The 20,688-nt window shown below is 34.3% G+C and overlaps 1 long non-coding RNA gene across 8 annotated transcripts; it reads right to left on the bottom strand.

Annotated features, from left to right (window-relative positions):
• Nucleotides 1-1,685: 1,685 nt before the first annotated feature.
• LOC120249933 lies at nucleotides 1,686-17,840 on the bottom strand. Of its 8 annotated transcripts, none has more exons than XR_005532914.1 (9): nucleotides 17,758-17,840; nucleotides 17,568-17,689; nucleotides 15,144-15,187; nucleotides 11,192-11,431; nucleotides 9,719-9,814; nucleotides 8,597-9,476; nucleotides 7,913-8,058; nucleotides 7,662-7,835; nucleotides 1,686-4,684 (listed from the first exon to the last, which is right to left on the bottom strand). It is a non-coding gene; the product is annotated as an uncharacterized LOC120249933 (long non-coding RNA). The 8 variants fall into 8 exon arrangements; XR_005532917.1 differs by having other exon boundaries at nucleotides 17,568-17,626; nucleotides 17,758-17,837; XR_005532918.1 differs by lacking the exon at nucleotides 15,144-15,187 and having other exon boundaries at nucleotides 8,597-9,472.
• Between the last annotated feature and the right edge of the window lie 2,848 nt (nucleotides 17,841-20,688).

Here is a 20,688-nt window from a genome sequence, read left to right on the forward strand (position 1 = left end):
AAAGCTTCGTTGGAGAAATAACAGAGCTTGTCGGAGATCTAGTAAAGCTCGTTGGAGAGCAGACAGATCCGTCAAAGGGCGGACAAGATCATAGACTGAACTGAATTCCGGCAAGGATCCAGTGAAGAGGCTTCAAATCTAGTGAAGAAACAAATCCAGCAAGGATGGAATGAAGACAAGGACGGCGACAAAGAGAGGAGTAGACGTCGACGTCATGGACCGGACTGAAATCCGGCAAAGGTCCGGCGAGATCGGCCGGTCTCTGATACCATGTTAGATAAGATAACACAGAGAATATTAGAGAAGAGAATGAAGCACTTCTCATTAGAACAAGCAGCCCATATAAATACAATAATGATGTATACAAGAGTGTGTATACTCTAGAGTATATGTATATAAATATAAAGGTATATATGTATACATGTAATAATACACTAACACTTTAAAAAGCTAAGTCCTATACAATGTTGTATCAAGGTTTTCTTTATTCTGTATAAATAAGGTGATAGTAAATTGATGACTAACTTTTATAGGTACATATAGATCTCTTGAGATATGGAGGATCATTCTCCATCAAAATTTTGATAAATATAAGGTTCCTTAAGATTTCTTCAACATAAGTATGGAATAATTCTTTCGGATATAAAAGTAGCTGATGCTCCGGTTTCTAATTATGTTTCCTGGTCGCGCCATGTCAAGCCATCTAAATATTGTCCTTTTATTTTATAGTTTTTCTTTGGTTCATATTTGTTTGGCTTGACCTATATTATTGCCTTTTCTTTAATAGCAGTTCTTTGACATTTATTTCCTATTGATAATCAATTTCCTTCAATTTTGTATTTACTATTATTTTCATTTACTCCTATGGTACGCTTTTCACCAATATCAAAATCTAGAATTTATGTTATTTCTAAATTTCTAGCAAATTATGGTGGATGAATCCTCCCTACTACCTCAAATGATTCAGGTATTGAAATGTATTCATTTTCTTCGAAATAATTTACTACAATAAGTATTACTTAGAGCTCATATGTTAATGACCACGGTCTAACCTTCTTTCGTTAGATTTTTTTCTTTAAAATCTTGAATTCGTCTTAATACCGTACCAAAAAGTTGGTATTTAATGCCAACCCCACATTTAGGAATGTTACAACATGCTTTCTATTTGTCATTCTATCATCTAGAATGGCTATATTTAGAAGACTATCTATTTTCTATATTTCCATTTCTCTAAATGCAGCTTTAAACATAATTCTAAATGCTCCAATAAATAAGTAACCTATTTCAATCCTTTTTGCTTCAGGTCATTTTTCTAGTTGTTTCCTTATATCTTCTTTAGCAATTAGCAACAAGGATACTATATTTGTTGCATGCTTCATTTCTACGGGTGCTCCATAAAAATTTTTCCTATACTATAATGTATGCTTTCTTTTTTAAAATTTATCTTTAATACTATTTTTAGATCCTTCCTCGTTTTTTAATATTAAATTTCACTTTTAGAATATTTTGATATAAACTTTTTGTCTCTTAATAATTTTTGAAAAATATTATCTTAATTTCCTTGATATTCTTGAATAACTTCCATATTATTTTGAATCATGCCCATTACTACTTAGATAGTATACGGATTGATCTCATCTTCTCCGAACAAATTCTCTATTTTTGTGATCCCATCAAATTTTAGATTGGCAAACATCTTATCTGCATAATGACCTTTTCGTTGACATAGAAAACATCTCCTTTTTCTTAGTTGATATCTTCTTTCATAGTATGTTTTCTTAATATTATCATTTTTAGATTTTTTTAATTGCCTTTTTATTTTATATTTCTTATTTATTGGGCTATTTTTGTATACTAAGGGTATCCAATATTATTTTGTCTTATTATTTCTTCGCAACATAATCTTTCCTTTGATGGATTTTGTTGTTTTCTTAATTATCCTTGATTCTCGATGCCATTCTTCAAGTCTTCTTCATAGAAATTGTATTCTACCTCCTAATGTATCGAACTATCTTCAATATATAGGGTATTCATTAAGTAATTTTATTCCCCATGGTTGGGTATTTGTTATAAAACATATTCAAATATACTAATTTATTAGAATCTCTTCCTAAATAAAATTGATAATAATAATTTTGAAATGTACTGATATATTCTTCTATAGTTTGCACATGTGACATAATGTTAAGTTTATTAATAGATACACATCTTTGTTTTTTCTTTTTTTTCTTTTTTGGTCTTTATTTTGACTCCAAGTTCTCCCTAAGAATTGTCTTCCTAATGCATTTTCAAAATTATCTATTACTCTTGGAATTGTCATAACCATTGGACTATTCGTTATTTATTCTATCTCAATTAGTGAAATTCCTTCCCATGAATTTGTGTTTTAGATGACCAGGGATACCCCAAAAAGCCCCCAATAGGAAGCACTATATTGGCATCATATAAGAGATACATTACTTATAGAAGAGACACCATTACTACCCACATATGTTGGAATAAATGACCATATATTATCCAATATGGTACTCATATGGAATTATTATGGTACCAATATTCTAGTGTAATATATATTGGCAACATATTATCATAACATGGTGCTATGCCATAGTTATGAATAGCTAATATGGACCATATTGGCACCAATGGTCCCTAAATAATATGCCAATATGGTGATAATATAATGGTGCCAATATTATGCAAATATCTAGGCACAAATAGATACTAGGTACATATTATAGCTAATATGGTCGCCATATTATAGTCATCAATATAGGACCATATATCCAATATTGGTCCCATCTTAAGGACCACATTAAATATTGGCACCATATTGTTATAATATTGCTATGACTAATAATATGGTCCATGTTAGCATCATCATATGGTACCATATGGTCATCCCAACATACAGTATGACACCATATATTATAGCATATACCATATTATGGACCATACAGTGCATAGTCGTATTGGACCATATTAGTAGGTATTGCACCTACTAGTATATGGTCCGTACATAAGGCACTATAGGACCATATTATCATCATATACTTATATAAGGTGCTAATATACTAATATACGGCGGCATATGATGACAATATATATGGTGCTAATATGGTCCATATGGACCAAAGGCTAACATACTCCGTGGTGCATATATGCTACTAGCATATGGTGCCATAACATGCATGTATATTAGGATAATATGCATATGGTCCATATTATCATATACTAACATGCTATCCTAATATGGTGACCAATATTAGGATATGATCCACAGCTAATATGCCATTGCATAACTAATAATATATTGGCACAATATTCCATTATTCATAGTCATTAATACTAATGCATGATCCATAGCTAATATGTTATGTCATAACGAATAATATATTGGCATCATATTACATTATCCATATGGCGCTATAGGTGTATATTGGCACCATATTGGTGACTATGACCCATATGATTATCCATATTATGCTAATATGGCACAATATGGTCTCAATATAATGGTTATCCCAATATGCTATGGACCATATGCCAATAGTCACCATATTGCCAATATGATTATCCCAATATGGTTATCCCAATATTGGGATAATATAATGGTGATACAACTATCCAATATTTCCATATTTGTCATGTTCATAGTCAAATCACCATATTAATGACTATTCCTGTATAATGCCGAGATGCTCTGCATCATGCCTCAATATGGTTTTTCCAATTGCTAATGCACTTGGGGCATCCGTGCTAATTGAGCAGTATTCTCTATCAACTTTCTATTTGTTGCGATTTGTATGAGATTGATCATATACGAAAGAACTTTGAAGGAGGAAACATTACTTGATGAACAACTATATGGCAGTTTACTCAATAAAAAAAACTATGAAAACTTTCAACAGAAGACCTCAAACAAAGCACCAAAAAGATGGTATGGATGGCCTGACCACAAAATACCACTAATGAATTCAAGCACACATATTATTTCTCATAACAAACAATACAATTAATCATTGACATCTGAACATGACCTATGAGTCATATATCACTTCACACAAATCTAATACCCTTTTTCACCAGCATTAGTCTAGTTTTACTCATCCTTAGAAAACAAACAAACACAATTATCAAAATCACAAAATAATCCATAGAAAACAAACCCCTAAATCTTTGATTTGTTATTCAAATATTACTCAGTTAATAAAGAAAGATTTAATGTATTTCTATCTGAATGTATAAATAGATCTACTTACTTTATTACAAAACAAATAAAAAAAAGAATTCAAATAGGATCCATTTCGATATTTAGTCATTCGATGGTATCCTTTATTAGTTTTCTGTATCTGTATCAGATATCCTATAAAATACCATACAATAATGATTTTAGAAGGAAGAGGGATATAATGAAATTCTTGATTGGATCTCATCATAGGATATAATCTATTTTATTTTATTTGATTAATGGATCCAACAACCCAGATTAACAAAGATATGGAGCAACATAGACAACCAGATAATAGGTCAAAATTAAGCAAGCTAAAATTGGTTAAAGATATCGAAGGAAGGCACTATCTTCCAGAAAGCCCTCATCAGAGTTGCGTCTCTTAACAACTCCCGAGCACTTTCTCCAATTGCGCCGCCCATAAGTCCCCGATGTAGCTCCCAAGGGCGCACTCTGATCACGGCAGCCACAAGCCGCGAAGCACGGCGAGAGAGAAAAGACAGAGAAATGAAAAAATAGGAGATCAAGGAAAAGAATTTATTAGGATTTTTATATAGCTTGTTTATAAAATTCATATTTACTAATAGGTTTCATAAACTTATATGGTTCAATCATGTCTAAATAATGATTAATAAAAAAAACTAATTTGAACAATGCGATTTCACTACTTAGATCACCCTAAATTTATATAAATAACTTTATTTTACACAAATTATAAGTTAAAACTAGATACTCGTGGAATTTTTAATTTTATAAAAATATGTATTTTAATAAGGATCTAAATGAAAATTTACTAGTAAAAAAGACTAAATTTTAATACAATTAGTGATTCAAAGCAGATTCATCTCAATAAAGAATGAAACATAACATAGAAATAAATTAAACAAAACATGAATTCATAAATAAGAAAAAAAATATCAAACTTAAAATGCCACAAAAACAAACACAAAATTATTAGGAAAGACAAATGGTTTTAGGGCCTAGGGCTTAGGGTTTTGTTACACATATAAATTGCATTATTAACATCATGCATTTAGATAGTATTCATGCATTTTTCCTAGTCTTTATTATTATTTTCCCCTTCTTTTTGTAAAAACTACTCTTTCTAGTTGTTTAAATTGTAGGAAGCAGGAATTGAAACTGGAGACTGGGGAAATCCACAACCCGCACTGTGTACTACGAGAAGTACACGTGGATCTAGAAGTGGGTCGGGGCCCAGCTTCTATCTTTTGGATATAAAAGGATCGAATGTGACTTCAGGCAACAAAGAAGGTTTGGGAGAAAAGTGGTCAGGGTGGAAAGGGAAAAAGGAAGATCTGAAGACCTAGAGAGAGTTGAAGAAGGAAGAGAGTCGGAAATTGAAGATAAAACCTTGTAGACATCATAGGGAGTCTTCTTAGCTTGTTGCTTTGCTTCTGCAGACTTTCTTCTCTTCCTATCTTTTTCTTTGCAACTGAGATGGTGTGTGAGTAGAACTCTTCTTAGGTTTGGGATTAGCCCGAGGTGTTGTGTTTGATGTGTTGATACATTTTGTATGGATCTTTTATGCTTAATGGTAGATTTCTTAAGTTGATTTCTGATTTGTGTCAAAACTTGTGATTGTGAAAGCATTGCTTGCTATCTTAGAGATCTAGGTTAACCCGAAAGGATAACCCCGGGTCTTGGAACCTCATTAATCATCATGAACTCCGCTGAAAAGCGCTCTTGAAGGCTCATTGCTTAATCACTGCTTTTTATTCGGGGTTTTGAGAAGCGGTTTATCTACCACGAAAGTAGGAGGTAACCTTGATCAAGCCCTAACTTGTTATCTCTTGAAAGAGAGTGACAAGTAGCTTAGGATTAATGCCCTTCAAGAGATCTGCCCAAATCTAGTTTAGATCCAGCACATCATTCATGTTATACCCATTGTTTAAAAAGGCGATTGAGGCGTACGCCTCGAGGCGCGCCTCAAGGCGAGGCGGTGACGGCCCGCCTCGAGGCATCACGCTTCCATGGCCGGTGGCGAGCTTTCACGCCTCAGCCGGGTGAGGCGCTCCGCCTCGAGGCTCGTCGCCTCGAGGCTCAGAGGCGTACGCCCTCAAGAAGCAACAAAAAAATGGCTAAGAACTAAGGGCCGAAGGGGACGGTTGTTGCGGAGGTCGGAGAGGATGCGGGCACCGAGGTTGCGAGCTCCGGCGTCTTTGAGCGGGGCGTCTTTGAGCGGGTGATGATGGTGGTGGCGACGGGGCGTCTTTGAGCGGGGCGTCTTTGAGCGGGTGATGATGGTGGCGGCGTGGGCGTCTTTGAGCGGGTGATGATGGTGGCGGCAGGGGCGTCTTTGAGCGGGCACGTCTTTGAGCGGATGATGATGGTGGCGGCGATGGGCTAGGGGTTTACAAATCAAACCATTATCAACGATTCAACGGTTGAGATTATTTGAAAATAAAAATTAATTATATAATAATATATCAAAATGTTAATAAAAAAATTATTAAAAAAATATTTATAATTTAAATAATATCAATCATTATCATTATCAATGGACGATGGAGTCTAGGGTTTTTACGAACTTATAAATTATAATCATCAAATCATTATCCATTAATTAGATTATTTTAAAAAAAATTAATTATATAATATATATATTAATAATATATCAAAGATGATAATAAAAATTATAAAAATATTTAATATGTTTATAATTTAAATATTAATTTAACACTAATAATTAATATACATTAACCATTATTCTTTATTCATTATCTACAAGTTATGATTATTTAGTCTATATTATGAATTATCATTTATATTTTTTGAGTTTTTGTTGAGGCTTACGCCTCGGATCGCCTCGAGGCTTACGCCTCGCCTCATAAGAGCAAAACGCCTCAAGTACGCCTTTCGCCTTTTTAAACCTTGGTTATACCTTGTGGTGAGTTCCCAAACCTAAGTCTATTTTAATCTGAAGAAAGATCCACAACCCTGTGTTCCTTCAGCCTTGATTGTGTTTTATTCCCTGCTTCTTGTTATTCCTAAATCCTACCTTTTTAATTGTCTAGATAATCTCTTGTTGCAATAGATTGGTAATCAATACTTGGTCCTCGTGGGATCGATACTTATTTACTACTTGGCAAAACCGTGCGCTTGCGGTTGTGCAACAGGTTTGCAGTATAGGGTTTTAGAGTTTAGGATTTAGGGTTATAAGGGGCAATTTAGGGAAAAACTTGGATGCCCCAGGAGACTTTGCAACAACAGGCAAAAGCATAAAGTGGAATGTAACAGTCCTCAGAGGAATTCAAGGTTTATCCACCCTTTCTCAGGGTTCTAATCTTCTTCCTTGAAATTGTATGATTTCATACCCAAAACAGAAATAAAAATTTAAATCCTTATTCTAAAATGCATGAATGCAGAGTGATATTTTGAATGCGTTGAACAAGGCATTAGAATCCAATACCTCATGATCTCTTATCCTTGTCAAGTTGCGAGACCAATCCGAAATATGGTTCCTCATCTTGTCAATGCAAAGTTTTGCAAACTAGTTCAATCCCTTAACATCGGAGATTGACTGATTGCTCTTGCAGGCGTAATCTCTTCAAGATCGGGCCAATCCGATATTCAAATCTTGAAGCTAGTGAGATTTGAACAAGTCCAAGAATTCAACCAAAATGAGTAGAATTTGTTTCTAAAAAAGAAAAATCAAGTTACCTAATGTGATTTCACGAGCCCTTCCTTGTCTTGGAGGCGATGCTTGTTTGAAGATGAGGCAGTGTTATGCCTTTCTCGAGCAGAAGAGGCAGCAGTGAGCAAGCGAGAGAGAAGGAAGGAGAAAGAAGAGGCGGCGGCCGTAGCTCCTGCATCGACAACCAAGAGAGAGAGAAAGAGAGAGAGAAAAGGATTATTAGGAATTTTTATTAATAATTCAAAGTCATCTTTAGTAATAACTCAAATTTATAAAAAAATAAAATAAAATTTATTTGAAATCCTTTGTCAAAGAACTATCATCTTCAAACAAAAATCTCATGTAGCTTTTGTTAGAATTATATTTATATTTTATAACTATATTGATTATCCTAAATAGTAGAAGTTAGTTATGTATAAAAAGCTAGTTATGGATGTGAATAAAGCAAGCAATTTTCTCCTTGCAAACTTGATCAAATAATTCCAAACTGGCTCAAACTTATCTGATCACAATTATTTAAATGACAACTAAATGTTGAGTATTTAAGAAATAAAATGACAACTAGTGAGCCAGCAGCAAATCCTATTTGTTTGTAGACCTGGTCAAAAGGAACAATTTTGATTGGATTAGGCTCATTTGGGTTCTAGACCTCCTGTTGGTTCTTAATTAGCAAAGACAAAAGTAGAGAGAGCAACAAGGGAAAGAGTTACCTGGTAGAATTGGTTGGTGATGTTGCTGATCAAAGTGCTCCTGTAAAGGTTTTGGAGAACTACCATAAGACACAGTACTAAAGTATCCCTCTGATGCCGCAGGTCCATTCACAAGTTGCTTAGCTCTGGTAAATCCTAAACCGCCAGCCATACGACCATTTGAAAATCCATAGGGTGAAGGTTTTGGCATACTTGGTCTCATCCTGCCACCCATCTGGGCTCCAGGACTATGAAAGATATGGCTTGCTTGAGTCCCACCGTAGTGTTTATGTTGAAGTTGCTGCGAAACCATACTAGATTCATTGACCAAGAGCCCACCTGCATTAGAAAAATCTGGATTTACAGCAGTTGGCTTAAAATTATTCAACCCAGGGGTTGGGATCAATTGACTTGGTGGTTGTCATGCAACGGAGGACATGGTATTGGTTACTCCAGAGCCAAGTGAAGCATTTGATGTCATCTTTCGATATCCATTAGGAACTTGTCCTGCATATGAAAATCATCTTATTGCATGCTAAAGACATGGTGAGTTCACCAACATGCAATATGTGGATATATAAGCTTTGCCGTCAGACATATTGAAGCTGGTGGCATTTCCAACACCACCTAATCCATTTGCAATTGGTAGCAAGTTCCCTGTGTTGCTTGTAGTTTGCACCACCATAGCAGCAGCATTGCTGGCATTCCTGACATTTTCTGCCGGACCAACCATGGAATTTGTGCTACTATTCTGGGCCATACCAGGTGTTGGAATCATTGTGCCAACAGCAAAGGATGAAAGAAAATGGTGAGAATTGAGCTGGCTGTTGTAAGTTGTCATCTTTACTAGACTTTGCAAGTGTTGATCTATTGTAGGCCCATTCATGTTAATGTAATCTTCCTGAAAAAATAAAAAAGGTAAAACAAACAGACAAGGAATACATGTATTGCACAAGGAAAAAATGCATGAAGCCAATATATTTATTTCCTAAAAGACCTCAAGGAAGTCAAAATAGATCCCTCAGAGAGCAAGCATGGGCAAAACCAAATCCAAAACAATTACATATATAACCCAAACAAATATTGGTCTAAACATAAGCATCCTTTTAATAAATAAAAAACTATAGTAGGTGTAAGAATAACCTTTGAAGCAGCATCGCTGTATATATACTCCTCCAACCTTTTTGCGATTTCTAACAATTTTGGCGCAAACTCTCCAGGCGCGCTATTACTCCTCTTCTGAAGATGTTTGAAATTGAAAAAAGTCTTAATGGTTATATTCAAGTAGAACAGAAAAGTTTCATTCAAGAGTTAAAAATGGAAAAATCCTCCGTATCATGTAGAATCACTTAAGGATAGGTGGTTGCATAAGGGTCTTAGGGACCACATCCTGTGGATCCTGGATGCTAGGTCAAAACTGATATTAAAGCTATTTACAGACTTGAGATCAGTACATTATTGATTATACTAGGGTATGACCCATAAAGAATAGGATAGATGGAAGGACATGCAACATTCACACAATCCCAGAATTTTCTTAGCTTCTTACATTTAAGTCAAGCCGATGGCATTACATTAGATAACTTCAACTGAAGAAACACAAGACAAGACAACATCCAAGTCATAGGAACATCAAATATTTCAGTAATTTTTTTAAGAAAAAAAAAAGTAATTTTGGCTGATTTACAAGGAATACAGAGATGGACATATGGGGTAAGAGAACTCAATTAAGCTTACTATAAATAACTAGACACACCAAATTAAAACATAGAATTCATTTTAGTGCTCGGATGGCACAATAAACTAAGATAATGGAACAAGAATGATTCCATGAGTTACATGACATATTGCTCTTCAATAATAGGTTCAGCTAGAAAAGGGCTTGGCTTAGGGTTATAAAAAAAATGCAAAGAGCAAACTCTTACACGACTGGAAAATGAAGATTTCCCAGAAAGACATAGTGCAAAGCTCTAACTGCATGGTTACATACGAAAAAGAGGGAACACATTTTTACTAAATGTCAAGAAGCTTATTGTAAGACATGAGATGGGCTAATCAATCTACCAGCCTTCGTGTAACTACAGAGATGAACACAACCCCGAATATGAACCATTAAAAAAAATATACCCATTGAACTGATCACAGGAATGCCAGTTGGGCATGAAGACAGACTGGCCTCCATAAATATTTTTGCTACCGAACAAAACAATTAGGATCAGGCTCGGTCAATCGTAATTGCAATGTCTATTATACATGTGGGGGATATTCTAACATTTATATTGGCAAATAGGGGCACATCAGCTCCTATATTTATGTAGTGCAAATTGCAGTGGCAGTACATAAGATGACATCAATTGCTTGAATTAAGGATGACCATTTGGAATTATCTGGTCTACTAATGAGTTGAAATTTAAAATATAGTCGTTGTGTGCTATTTGTGCAGACCCACCAATAGGATACATAGAAAAAACACAGGCACACCACATATGAGAGCAGATACCAGAATTAGAAATGACAGTACACATACATCCTCGCATGACGCTTGAGGCCATCACCCAAAAATGTAGTTCTTGGAAGTATGGAAGGAAGACAAGCACGATGCTTTAATTGACTTACATGTATTCTTGCACATCCCGGCGTCTTGCATAGAGTTCAGGATCCATGCTATGTCCACCAAAATTTTGTATCTGAGAAGGTAGCGAACTGCTCATTTGTTGGGGCAGACCAGAAAATTGCTGACTTGCTTGATTAGGCACCTGCCCGGAGATATGGCCACACATATGTGCCTGTGCATTCATCCTTCTCCACCTTCTTTGTTGCTAAGGGGAGTAGTGTGTGGAGGAGAACATGAGAACCCTGGTAGCAATACATCAGCCGGTAACATAAGTTAATGATTCTTCTCAAGGGACAACTCCCAGGTAAAATATAAAACATAAATAGCCAACAGTAATAAACGGAGGAAGAGATCATATAAGGCACATATTTGAGATTGTATATTCCAAATCAATCCTCAAACATATTGCTGCAACTGAATAATATGCTACATTGACTTGATGGTGACTCCATCCTGAGTACAGTTTAGTGCACAATCAAAGCCAGTCAGCTGTTAGTCTTCTTGGAAAAGGAAGCAGACAAGCTAAAGATCACCCATCTTTTAAAGCTAGATAAATCTTATCAGAAAAACAAGGAAAAGTAAACAGCTTCAAATTTATTACATATTCACTATTCAGAGAAGGAAAGAAAGTGGAACGCACAACTCCTGTCTGTATGCTTCTTTTTTAAGCAGTTTTTTGGTGAAACACAAACTGAATAAAGTCTTTAAGCATAAATACGAGCAATGATTACAATATTGTGCAGGTTTATTCTACAAGTCAAATTACTTTATTTGCATAATGCATGTACGCACTGATAATGCATGAACACATTTCAGAGGCCATCATGATGCATCTCTATGACCATGCAACCAAAACAAGTACATAACCTATGTTCATGTAATTCAAGAAAATAAGTCATATTTATAGCTTCACTAACTAATTTAAACTCCAGTAAAGCACGTTCCCATATCCAATTGGTAATAAACAATATATATGGGTATAGGTTTTTCATAAAAAAAAAAACCCCTAAATCTTCATGCATTTCTGCAAACTCTTCTGGATAAATGTAGATGCACATCCTAATTAGGAAAATGTAAGAAAACAGCAGCATGACACATAAATCCAAAGTAGGAGAAGGAAAAAGAAAATTCAAGAAATAAAATGCAAGGGCTAGAGCTGAATAGTGAATTATCAAGACAAACCATGCCGATCGGTTGCCTTACATGCTAATTAGAAAAATGTAAGAAGACAAAGTGACATGACACATAAACGAAAAAAATGAAAGAAATCAAGAAACTAATAGAAGGACTAGGGTACTGAATACATAATTATTGAGACGAATCATACCAATTGGCTGCCCTAGCGGAGGGGTTAGGTTGTGATCAGAGACTACAAAGATAACAATCCCAAAACCAAAAAAGACAAGCATATTTTCGCTGATTCTCCTCTACGATAATTCCTATTTGGCTCCCTTTTTCTCCTAGGCACAAATCGATTAAGCTCTTCTTCTTGACCTTCGCCTTCTCCTAGGAAGCAACACAAGGGCACAAAATTTTTCGAAAACAAGCTTCCTCGGTCTTTTGCTTCTCTCTCCCTGATTTCTTTTCTTACAATTGATTTAACCCTTTTCTTCACACAATTACCCTCAAAACCATCCGACACAATGCACCAAAGGTCCAGAGCCAACAACAGCAATCAGAACGCAAGCGCAGGTGCGTCAATGACCCAGCAACGAGCTATCTCTACGGATCAGGCCGTATCTTGTTCTCTCAAAGCAACGGCAACTCCATTACCATCTTTATCCCACGTCACGGGCTGCGTCAAGGCCCATCATCACCAAATATACAGCCCATTGGATAAACCCAATCTACCATGATTATCCAATCAGTTTCACAAAATCTTTATTCTTACTATAATCCATTTTGTTTAAGAGGGAGATATATGGAGGTGAATAGTAAACTGCATCTTGTTCATTCCATATTAAATTTTAAAAAAAAATTGCATAGTAATTTGCGTCTTGTTCATTTTTAAATTGCAATGGGATTTTTTTTATTAAAGTGGATAAACCACAACCTTATTGAAAAAAAAAACACAGAAAGAACAAAAAACAAAAGAAACAATAACTTGCAATGGGATTTTATCTTTTTTCTATATCTTAATTTTATTTTATATGATTTAATTATGAACTAATCGATCAGTTCATGAAGGAATGAAGATTATATGACATTTTGTATTAAGGGTTTAGTAATTTTAATGCAAGGATATTATTGACTTCTTTGAGAACGATTAGGGTTTAGGGTTTAGAGTTTCTCTATTTGTATTTTGAACACATGGGCAAATAAATTTATCTCCATTTTTTAATACCTAGGCGAGCATTTTTTGAGCTTTTAATAACACTGATTCACACTGCAACACTTCTTTCTCTTCTTCCTCTCATTTCCTTTCACAGCTTCTGTGATTAGAACATTTTAGTATTTATTACTAGCCATTAGAAGAAATCGTCATCAGCCTTTCTCATAGATCATGTTTGAATGAGAAGATCTACTGATTGTACTCTAGAAACAGAGTTCCTATTCATCCCTATAAGAGTAACTGGCAGTCCCATTTTACTTTAGTAAATATTAGTATAAACATATAAATTTGAGTTTGTCTTTCTATTAGCCCAAGCTTGTTGGTTGAATCTAGTGTGTTTGGCTTGCAGCTAATGTTATCTACCAAAGAATTATAGATCACAAAAGATAACCATGTAGGGCTCAATAACAAGTGCCAGCATGTGAAAGTGATCAATACTAAAATGTAGATAGGTGCAAAAAGTGTTGTTCAAAATGTACAGAACAAAATATTGGAAGGTCTAGGATAATATTTTGCACAAGGTCCAAACGTGCTCATAAACTCAACACTAGATAAATAAATTTCCCACTCCTCAAATATCATTAAAGACTAACAACATATAAAGAGGGATGAAATTAACAAACTAACAAATAGGATAAAGATCAAAACTAACTATAAAAAATAGATTAACTCTAACAAAGGCATAACAAATATGTTCGCAATTTTCATACTGAATAATGGCATCCAAACCAAGAAAAAGAAAAAAGATTGACCAGATATTTGACCTATATCTGTCCACATATTAGCCAATAATATGTAGTCATCAGAAGTTGTACACTACAGGAGCATAAACCATGGTGACCTCCAAACTTAAAAAAAATCATCCATAATGCTCCAAAGTGAAAAATAAAAATAAAAAAATAAAACACCTCGCCATAAAAGCTTATATATGAAACTTCTGCAAGTAATAATGATAAATACACACGAAAAGAAATAAAAATGGGGAAAAGCAAGGGAAAAAACAGAAAGTAACCTAAAGATAAATTAAAAGGGATTTCTACCAAGGAAAATTGAACACATTATTGAACTACTACAAATAAGGGGAAGAAATACAAGTGATAAGTAAAAATTAAAAATATTCAACTGATGTGTAGGCAAGAATGTTAAGATACACATGGTAGAAGTCAGTTTTGTTATTTGTATTTCTTAGTAGTTCCACAATAATATTTTGCTTGTACACAAGAAGCAAGATTTGTGATCAAGTTCTATCCCAGCATACACAATGGTGCAATCTATTATTCATGTTGGTATTATTTCGAGATATCTACCTCTAAACTGGAAACAAAAAGCATCATGAAAATGAGTTCCAGATTTGCAAAAGCAAACCTTACATAGTTCCAATTTTAAATCTCAGCACTTTAGAAACAGCCAGCACAACAAGAACATTTATAATATCATTAATTGATGAGTTCTTACTGAGGGGGAAGAAATCAGTGCAACTACTCATTGTAGATGAAATAACTATAAGAAACCAACCAAAGGCATAAATAATATATTGAGTACAAAAAAGGGGCGGAAACTGGCACTACAATTCTTGACATGCTTTTCTTAGGATTTACAGAATTTAAGGTAAGAAATATTACCCATCCAAAACCACAAACAAAGACATCATCCACTAAACTGCACACTGCAAGGTATAATGAAAAAGGATTACGTCAATAGATGTTGGTTCAAAAGGGAACTTAGAAACCCTAAATAATTAAGCAAACGACCCTAGTCCCAATAAATTTATAGCAATATGACCTTGTTCTAAACCAATCAATAAGCCACATCAGAAAACATGCTGCCTAGGTCTTTTTGGATGAATATGGCATTTGGAGGTGCGGGTTCAGCTTAACCATTTACAAATAGTAATATTTACGCATAGATTCTTGGCTGCTAAAATAATATATGGTTGTTTGAGCTTGCAAGCTACAAAATTTATTTAATGCTCCATCTTTAGCACTTCTAATAAACTGAATCTTATTATTGTCTGGTAGGAAATAAGAACTAGGGGGACAATGCAAGCCACATTAAACCAAAATTTGATGACAATTTTTTATTAACAAATTTAGGACTCACATCTAGTCACACACAGTGAAGACAATTCAAAATTGATTGAGGCCAAAAGATGATAATATACTTATGGAATTAGACCATAGTGTAAATAAGAAAAGGCACATGGAACCAACCTTTACAAGTATAGCAACGACAGAAAAAACTTCAAGCATTATCAGATAATAAGTTAAATGATCCTAAAACAACATAACAACCATTAACAAGCAACATTAACTGTAGGAATTAACTGTTAACAGAGAATTGAATCATTATGATCAAGAATTTCCACTTATGACTGCATGCTTTTTAGTTGCACAAATTTTGAGGAATAAACAAGTTAAAAAAAAAAAACACAAAAGAATCCAACTAGAATGAATATGATTGTTCAAAAAGCTTTTTTTTAATAAAATAGAACCCAAGTCCGAGCTAGTAATATGAGTCATGTGACTTTTTTATGGAACAATACCAAAAGCTAGTCAATTGGAGAAGCAATTGAGCAACAAGCAAGGAACCACTTAATAAAAACATAACAATGTAAATCTTGTCCTATACGACAACTAAGACAACATATGCACAAAAAAAAATGATAATGATAATGATATTTTATGTAAATGCCCTCATGCAAAAACAAAGCCAAGAAGAAATTCATAAATAGCATTACTCTTGGGGTTTTAGGGTTTTATTGTTTAGGGATTAGGGTTTAGGGTTTAGCTATAAACCTTTTCATTTTTTATTTTTTTTTTGTTTGTTGATCTATACGAAGAAAATGAAAATATCAGCGTGCAAGATCATGTGGCAAACCATGCTTAAATCAACATACACAAATAAATATATACCACAGGTTTTAAGTTTATAGGATTATGTATTTCCTGCTTTCTCTTAAGCGGTCATGTAATCCTACTTGTGATAAAATTAAGCTAAAAAAGATTAGTTCTCGCTTTGGAGCCAAATAAGGAAATAGCTACGTAACCTTAAACTAGCGTACTCAAATAGTTGACTAAGAAACTGATGCAACTTACAACATATGGCCCATAAAATTAAATGATTGTGCCATCTAGAAAGCTATTGAGACTTTAAATCTCGTTCAAGATCCAAGAAAAATGAATGTTTTGTAATCAATAAAGTCCATATCTGGTGTTCTCTAAGCCCCATGAACTACAAAACTGAACTAAACTTTGCCCAACTTAACAGTTAACTTATACATTTATCTAGTAAAATCAGGATAATCAATCAGACAAAGATGAAATTTATCAAAAAATAAAAAACGAAACAAAAGGTGAAAAGATCAAGCACATGGATGCAGCCAAACTAAAGACCCTAACAAAAAATTAAAAAATAATCATTATTCTTGGGGTTTTCTGCAATTGAATTTCAAATGATACGACTCAACACACAAGCAAAGTCCTTCAAAAGGCAAGCAGTAATGAATATATAAAACAAGAGCTGCAAGGGCTAAGTTAGAACCCTTGCAATCAACAAACACAACCACAGGTTATAGATGCTTCAACCCCTAAAAATAGAAACAAGATCTAATGCCTATTTCATACAAGCCTTTTTGACAGAATGGATAATACTGGCATGTCAAATCGAAATTGGTTGAGCTTTTACACAAAATTTCACAGTTAACCCTATGAACAAGAATAACGTCTAGTACCCCTTTGCTCTACTTGTTGAAAGAATGGATCAAGACTGTAATCAAGCTCTAGACATACAAACAAAATGCTAATCAAGAAAAGGAAAGGATAATATGAAAACAGTAATAATCAATACAGTGGATCATGATTTATAGAACTTTCACGCAAATTCACAGCACTTTCTAAATAAAACACAATCTAATACTCCACTGATCTATTCCTTGCTAAATGGATCAAAAGTCAGATCTCAATTAAGACCCAATAAGCCCTAAATCCTAGGAATCATCAGCTTAGCCAAAAACCTGGTCAAGAAAAAGTGGAGGATGAAGATCTTACCTCTCTTCTTCTTCGTTCTCGTCGTCACGAGCCGTCGAGAAGGAGAGAAGCGGGTGCCGCTGATGGAATCGAGAAGGGCATCGAGAAGAGTTGCGGTACAGTAGAAACAGACACAATTAACCCTAAGTCCTAGGAATCATCAGCTTGGCCAAAAACCTAGTCAAGAAAAAGTAGAGGATAAGGATCTTACAGCTCTTCTTCTTCGTTCTCGTCGTCACAAGCCGGCGAGATGGAGAAAAGCGGGCGCCGCTGATGGAATCGAGAAGCCAGTCGTTATCAATGATATAATTATTATATATAATAATTATATATAATTATATTTATCTATTGGATTTGAACTGTATTTGTTTAAAAATATTATATTTGTTTTATAAGAATGACTCATTGCTCACATATTTTTTAAGGAACGTATTTATTTTTTTTATTTTTAAAACTTATGTCTTTTGAAATTTTTTTGAATACGCAATCTTAAAAAATAATATGTTTTTCTAAAAAAAATTAAAACCATATGTAAGAACCAATTTTTTTTTTAATTTCCTTACCCATATAACCATAAAATGATATAAAATAAAATTTTTTAAATCAAATTAACTGATTATCACTATTATTTAATATTGGATAAAGACTAAATTATATATAAAGATACAATTATATAAGTAATAATGGTTCGGAGTTTAGGATTTTAGGATTTAGGTTATGGGGTTTCAGGTTTAAGGTTTCGGGTTCCGGGTTTCAAGTTTAGGGAAAAATATGGCGTACAATTGGATAAATCCAACATTTTTTTTGTGGCTCAGTAGGAAGAAAATGAAAATAACAAAATCAGCATACAAGATTGGGTGGCAATCTATGCCCCAACCCACAAAAGCAAAAAAATATATAACACAAATTTTAAGTTTATAGTACTTTGTATTTCCAGCATTGTGTCAAGCAATAAAGTAATTCTACTTATATAAAACTATGTTAAAGAGATTAGTTCTTGCTCTAGAGCCAAATAATGAAATAGCTATGGAACTTGACCTAATTTGATCAAAATGTGCAACTTACAGGATATAGGCATGAACAGAAATGATTGTGGCATCTTGAAAGCTACCAAGAATTTAAAACTTCATAAAGACCCAAGAAATTTTGGATATGAATGTTTTGTAACCAATAAATGACATATCCAGTGTGTCTCCAAGTTGCTAAACTGTACCTAAACATTGTCTAGACTACAGTTAACTTATTCAATTGTCTAGTTAAAGAAAGACTACCAATCAGACAGAGGCAAAATTTATCAAGACAAAAAAAATGGTGAAAGATCAAACACTAGACATAGACAAACTAAAAACCTCAACAAACATAATAATAAATCATTATTGTTGGAATTTTTTGCAGCTGACTTTCCGATGTTAAGAGAAAAAAAATATCAAACTTAAAATGTCACAAAAACAATCATAGGGAAAACAAATGGTTTTAGGGCCTAAGGTTTGGGGTATGCAGTTTAGGGTTTTAGGGTTTAGGATTCAGGGTTCAAAGGGGCAATTTGGGGAAAAGCTTAGATGTACTAGAAGACTTTGCAACCTCAGGCAAAAAGCATAAAGATGGAACGCACAAAGGAATTCAAGATATTCAAGATTTGTCCGTCTTTTCTCATGGTTTTGATCTTCTCCCTTGAAATTGTATGATTTCATACACAAAAAAAGAAATAAAAATTTAAATCCTTATTCTAGAACCCATGAATACAAAGTGACATTTTGAATGTGTTGAACAAGGCATTAGAATCCAATACCAAAACCATTTCTTTCCAAGTTACGAGATTAATCCGAAATAGGGTTCCTCATCTTGTTAATGCAAAGGCTTGTATACTAGTTCAATCCCTTAACATCGGAGATTGATTAATCTTGCAAACGAAATCTCTTCAAGGTCAGGCCAATTAGATGTTCAAACCTATGAGATCGATGGGAATGTGATATCATTTTGGTCTCAAGAAATTTATTTGATTTTGATATAAGGAGTGTTAGATTTTGTTGAGACAATTCTTATGGTGAATTTATATAATTGGGTTCGAAGGATTTTAATTACAAGAGATGTGGTGATTTGTGAGTCAGGGTGTGTGTAATTGAGAGATCTCCTTGATGAAGTGGATTTGGTTTAGGGTTTAGGGTTTAGGGTTTAGGGGTTTAGGGTTTTAGGGTTTTAGGGTTTAGGGTTTAGGGTTTAGGGTTTTTAGGGTTTAGGGTGTAGGGTTTAGGGTTTAGGGTTTAGGGTTTAGGGTTTAGGGTTTAGGGGTTTAGGGTTTTTTAGGGTTTTTTAGGGTTTAGGGTTTTAGGGTTTAGGGTTTTAGGGTTTAGGGTTTTAGGGTTTTGAGGGTTTAGAGTTTTAGGGTTTTAGGGTTTTAGGGTTTGGGGTTTAGGGTAGGGTTTAGGGGTTTAGGGTTTAGAGGTTTAGGGTTTTAAGGGTTTAGGGTTTTAGGGTTTAGGGTTTTAGGGTTTTAGGGTTTTAGGGTTTAGGGTTTAGGGTTTAGGGGTTTTAGGGTTTAGGGTTTAGGGTTTTAGGGTTTAGGGTTTAGGGTTTGAGGGTTTAGGGTTTAGGGTGGGTTTAGGGTTTAGGGTTTAGGGTTTGGGTTTAGGGTTTAGGGTTTAGGGTTTAGGGTTTAGGGTTTAGGGTTTAAGGTTTAGGGTTTAGGGTTTAGGGTTTAGGGTTTAAGGTTTAGGGTTTTGGGTTTAGGTTTGGGTTTAGGGTTTGGTTTAGGGTTTAGGGTTGTTTAGGGTTTAGGGTTTAGGGTTTAGGGTTTGGGTTTAGGTTTAGGGTTTAGGGTTTGGGTTTAGGGTTTGGTTGGTTTAGGGTAGGGTTTAAGGGTTTAGGGTTCCGGTTTTAGGGTTTTAGGGTTTAAGGTTTAGGGTTTAGGGTTTAGGGTTTAAGGTTTAGGGTTTGAGTTTGGGTTTTAAGTTTAGTTTTCAGGGTTTAGGTTGTATTTGGGTTTAGGGTTAGGGTTGAGTTTAAGTTGATTTAAGTTCCAGTTTGGATTTGATTTCTGGTTTGGGTTGGTTTAGGAGTTTGGATTAAGTTGGTTGATTTTGATTATAGTTTAATAGTGTTTGGATTTATGATTTTTAAGGTTTATAATTTAAAATTTAGAATT

The sequence above is a fragment of the Dioscorea cayenensis genome, chromosome 19 (genome assembly GCF_009730915.1).
Source record: "Dioscorea cayenensis subsp. rotundata cultivar TDr96_F1 chromosome 19, TDr96_F1_v2_PseudoChromosome.rev07_lg8_w22 25.fasta, whole genome shotgun sequence".
In the NCBI taxonomy this organism is placed as follows: Eukaryota; Viridiplantae; Streptophyta; class Magnoliopsida; order Dioscoreales; family Dioscoreaceae; genus Dioscorea; species Dioscorea cayenensis.